A 5,800-nucleotide genomic window follows, 5' to 3' on the forward strand; every position below is an offset into this window, starting at 1 on the left:
AAAAAAAAAAAAAATCAGGTAATAAATATCTACACTTTACATTACTTCTTCCATTAATGAGTATTTAAAGATGGTATTAGACAAACATGTCATATTAAAAGATTGTTGAAGGACTCTACTCATTTCTACAACCTCTAACATATTGTTGATTGATGAAATTTTCTAAAACATTTCCCTAACTCCCTACACAAAATGTGGCTTCCTATTACAGAATTCTACAATGTGCATAAGAAACTATGTAAATACTTGAATTAATTACAAAGTAACTAATTCTACTTAGCTGTCTTTTAGATAACACATAGCAAAAGCTATCCCGACCCGTGAGACAGTTATTCCTTGGTCCTTGAGGGGGTTCCCAAACCTATATTGAAATGGGAATAAGAAAGAGACGGAGACCATGCATGCTTGTCATAGTCTCATTTACTAAAGGAAAAGGCTCAGGTTTTATACAATACAGAGAAGGGTTGGGGAGTGATCAAAAGAGGCACAGTGAAGGACAAAGGGGAGGCTAATTGGGAGTTTGAAACTTTTAGTGATTTATCTCAGTTCCTTGGCATCACTGCTCCGCAACATCGGGCAGCTTATCTCAGAGTCAGGTTTCTTCTAACAGCCCAAGGTGACAGCTCCAGGCAGCTCCGGAATGTAAGAAGACTCCCTCAGTCCTTGATGTCTGCTTAGGGCCAGAATCTTTCTGATTCCCACAAAACAGCCTTGAGGGGAGAGGGGGCAACTGGCTCCAAACAAAAAACTATATGGCTCTCAGCTGCATGCTGTAAAAATGCCTGGGCTGTGAGATGCCTGCGTTGTAAGATGCCTGGGTTTTCTCAACCTGGTCTCTAACAAAAAGCCATAGCATAGTGAGAGGAAATACCTTTCTTGAATGCTGAACTCCAATTTTCACATGCAGAATTAATACAGTTCTAATTCAATCAATTGAGTGTGGTGTGCATTCTTATTTGTGTCCCTGGTGTGCATGCCATGTGTAACCGAATGCCATTTCTTTAGTATGATCATGTGGTAGATAAATCTGACAGGATCAAAGTAGCTGCTACCTGTTCCCTAACCAGGTGGTGACACAGGTGGAGGGAAACGATGATAAGAGACTATTTGTCCTTTCAAGTTTTGTATCCCTTCAGACACCCCAAATGAAACACAGAGGAGTGTCCTTCTGAAAGATACTCCAGCTCTTAAAGTTCTGCCCCTCCTCTTGACCAAACTAAAAAGAAGAAATTGTAGTCTGAGTGCTGATACTTACAGAGAGGAAACATGAGCTATGCATTCTTGCATTTGAAATAATCCCCACTTCATGTGCCACAGGTATACATTTCATAATGTTTGATGACTGAAAGGATAAAGGAACATATATTTAGAGAAAACATTGCCAATATCTTTAGCTAAAATGTAGTCTTACTAAAATAAGCCACCAGTTAGGAAATATGACCAAAACATCTCTATATAAGAATGAGGGTATACAGAAAAAAATGGGATGACTGCATTTCAGTTTCAATTTTTAATAGTTTTCAGGAATTTTGTCTCACATTAATATATAAGAGGAGAGATTGCTTTTTGTTTTTGAATTGTGTTTACTGAAAATAAATGTACATTAGGAGTGCATGTTAGAAAATCACATTTCCATTGTGATTTTTTTTTGCATATACTGAAGTACTTTGTAAACCACACATAATGTTTACAATGAAAGTTAATGCCATTCCACATACGATGGCTTCAATTTTGTCATTGTGTTGATGCTGATAAGTCAAAGCCAAGGCCTTGTGCATGGCCTAAAAGAACTGTACCAAGAACTTCCCTACGTGCTCACCCTTTGAGTTTTGTTGTTGACTGGTTATCTTTTTTTTTTTTTTTTTTTTTTTTTTTTTTTTTTTTTTTTTTTTTTTTGGTTTTGTTTCAGATGTGGTCGTGTTGTATAAATAATCATGGCCTTAAAGTCACTCTGCAGCCCAGGCTAGATTCAAACACACTCTTCTTCTGCATCCTTGATCCTGTGTTACAGATATACATTACTGGATCACTTTACATTGTGTTTGTATGAGAAAGAGACAGAGAAAGGGAGAGAGAGACAGAGACAGAGAGACAGAGAGAGAGATGATGTGTATGATGGCTTGAATATGGCTTGTGTGAACAAAACCTCATGACCAGCCAAGTTCTGTAATCCCAGTTCTGTAACTGCAACACAGTTCTGTAATCCCAGGAAGCATGGGCAGGAGAATTCTCAAAAGGCAAGGACAGCTTGGTTTACTACATATTAAGTTCCAGGATACCTAAAGCTATTAAGGAAACCTTATCTATAAAACATTCCTCCTGTATGAAAGCAGGGAATCCTACAGCAAGTTTATCCATCATGTTGGTTCTTCTACAGTTGTCTATCTGCACAATACCCCTTCACTTTGCTTCACGAGTTGGCAAATCTTTTCCCACATGATGGCACCTAACCTTGCTGTATCCAACCTCAAAAAGTCTGATCCCAAAGAAGCCTCTTTTCATTGTAAATTACTCAGCTATTGTGCTGTCATAACTAAAATGAACCAACGTACACAGTGAGCTGGGATATCTATTCTACAGTGCCAAACTGGGAGTGACACTTAGTGATGTGGAGTTGAATGGAACAAGCCTTGGGCACACCAGTGACGGATTATTAGGTTAGATTAGGCTCTGGCCAAGCATGGGGATTTCGTGTGCTAGATCATTTGAAAGGAGAAGATTCATTCATCGTAGTTGGCACCGTTTTACTGCGCTAGGATCCTAAACTGTATAGATCAAGAGAGCAAGCTGAGAACAAGTTCTTTCTTATTAATCACTCTCTCCTTGCTACTGATGAAATGTGACAAGCTGCCTCAAGCTCCAGCTATTGTGACTTCCCTATGGTGAAGGACTATACCCTTGAACTGTGAGCTAAAATAAACCCTTCATTGCTAAAGTTTCTTTTGTCAATATTTCTGTTCTTTTATAATAACAGAAAAAGAACTTAAGACACTTGGAGTGCAGGTGTTTTTTGAAGAACAGGGTAGAGACAGTAAGTGAAACAGGACCTAGGAAAACCACAGCAGTGAGAAACCGTTGCTTTAGAAAAAAGACACTGATGACTAAGATCTGGAGAGTCACATCAAACTGCCCACCAGAAGATTAATGCTGTTGAGACGTCTGCCTCATCGTCATCCTTAGTCCTGGTAGGAGGCCCTTGTTCTTGGGATGAACACTGGGCGAGTTTGGAGCACATGCTCAGAATGAACACTGGGCGAGTTTGGAGCACATGCTCAGAATGAACACTGGGCCAGTTTGGAGCACATGCTCAGAATGAACTCTGGGCGAGTTTGGAGCACATGCTCAGGATGAACACTGGGCGAGTTTGGAGCACATGCTCACATGCTCGTGCTCTGTTTGTGTCTTCTCACTGGAGGTCTGTGCGCACACACACTAAACCCTTTCCTTCATCTCTGTGACAGCACAATAGACAACAGATACAGCGCCACCCATGTGCTTGACAGAAGAGGACAATACACTACACGGAACCCCAATTGCAAGTGCAGACTTTTCAGCTTTAGAAAAAGGCAGAATCATACCAAAAATTGGACCTCTGAATAAAGCAGTCGCTGCAAATGCAATTTTCTGTTCATTGCATAGCTCTGAATTTGAAGAGAAAATAGCACATCTTTAAATGAAGACAATTACATTAGATGATTGTGTCCTTTCATACGAAGGTGCTTGACACTCACACTGCAGTTCTGAGAGCGAAGTGCAACAAACTAATGGAAAAGGCTGAACTGCATCCCCACCAGCTAATAAAAAAGAAAGGTGAGATGCCTGAAAAATGTTTTTCATTTTCTTGAAGTTTTTTCTTCTAATCTCACTTTTATTTTTTTCATAATTCACGTTTTTTTTCATTTTACATCTCAGTTGCAGTTCCTCTCCCTCCTTTCCTCCCAGTCCCGCTCCAACAAGTCCCTCCCCCTATTACCTCTTCCCCTTGGGTACCATCCTACCCACCCTGAGAAATCTAGTCTCAGCAGGACTAAGGATATCCTCTCTTACTGAAGACAGACAAGGCAGCCCAGTTAGAGGAACAGCATCGGCAAGCAGGCAACAGATTCAGGGATAGCACCTGGACTAGTTTGGGGGGCACATGAAGTCCAAGCTGCACATCTGCTAAAAGGTGTAGAGGACCCAGGTCTAGCCCCTGCATGTTCTTTGGTTGGTAGTTCAGTCTACGTGAGCCCCCCATGGGTCCAGGTCAGTTTACTCTGTAGGTTTTCCTGTAGTGTCTTAGACTCCTCCAGCTGGCTGAACCCTATCCCTTCTTCTTCCACAAGACTTCCCAAGCTCCAGATGATGTTTGGCTATGTGTCTCTGCATCTGTTTCCATCCACTGCTGGATGAATCCTCTCAGGAGGCAGTTAAGGTAGATTCCTGTCTTGAAGAATAGGAATTGGCTCCTATGGGCTGGGTCTCATGTTCGGACAGTCAGGAGGGAGCCACTTCATTCTCTATATTCCCCACTAATAACCTCAGCTAGTGTCACCCCCCTTAAATTCCCCCATAGCCTCTCCCATTCCAGGTCTCCAGCTAGTCTCAGAGTTGCCTCCCACTGATTCCCATTCTCACTTCCAGTCCTACCCCCACACCTGATCGCCATACCTGCACCTCCTTTCCCACCCACTTCTCTCTCTCCATCTACCGCCAATGACTACTTTGTTTGCGCTTCACTTTTACACAAAAACATCCTCTTACACACAAACATGAATATATATTCAAATATATATTTACATTCCAGGCTGCCTTGTTGCAAAAACCGTTTTTATTTGGGAAACCGCATCATGTGCCCACTCACTTCCGATGATGCAGCTACCTGGAAGCTGTGTTCGACAGTGTAGTCACACCTTCAAACCGTCTGGTCACACCCTCAGCCTTCAGCAGTAGCTTTATCATTTGGCACCCACAAGCTGCCCAGGCTGAGGAGTTTATCTGTAGTGGCAACAGACCACAGAGAAGGTTGTTTTGAATCACATCACTGGGAGGAGCTGCCAGTCTTTAGTAGCTGCCCACCTCTTACTACTTGTCTCCTGAGGTCAAACTTTCTCAACACTGAACCTCATAGGTGTTAGAGCAAGAAAACCAAAAATCTCTATTTTGAGATTTCCTGTGCCCATTACCACTCCATGTGGCCCAGCACTTATAATTACAACTATTCTAATGGTCTGTATTACCTACCTGTGCACAAAGTCCTTTCAGGGTCAGAAGCACTGAGAGTGAGGAAATGAGAAAGATGATTTAGGGAACTCAGTAATAATGATAAATGGGGTCCCAAAAGGGTGTCAGACAGTTGTCTGGGATCTCCAAAACCCAGGGATAAAATCCATTTGGAGGCTGAAGGAGGTGGTTAAGCACTGATCCATAAATAAGCCTTTGCCTCCGCCTCTGCAGTTCCTGTTCTCTTACTATACTACAGTTCAAAGGAGAGACTCTAAGCAGCTCTCCAACTCCACTGTATCCTCTGTGGAGTCTGCAGGCTCAGCTCACCCTCCTCAAAGCACCCTTTCTTTTCATTTTCTTTTCTGATGCATAGTTTGATATAGTTCAGGATGGCCTATAACTGAATATAGCTAAGAAAGGCCTGGACCCCTGATCCTCCTCCCTCTAATTTGAGTTCTTAGATTACACAGTGTGCCATTGATCCTGGACCTTGTAGTATTCTTTTAATTTTATTGTGTATTCTTTTTTATTTTTGATAAGATGTTTTATCCTAGCTCATTATCCAGTAAGCCTAGGAATACAGCTATTTTAACAA

Source organism: Mus pahari, chromosome 2 (assembly GCF_900095145.1).
Source record: "Mus pahari chromosome 2, PAHARI_EIJ_v1.1, whole genome shotgun sequence".
Taxonomy (NCBI): domain Eukaryota; kingdom Metazoa; phylum Chordata; class Mammalia; order Rodentia; family Muridae; genus Mus; species Mus pahari.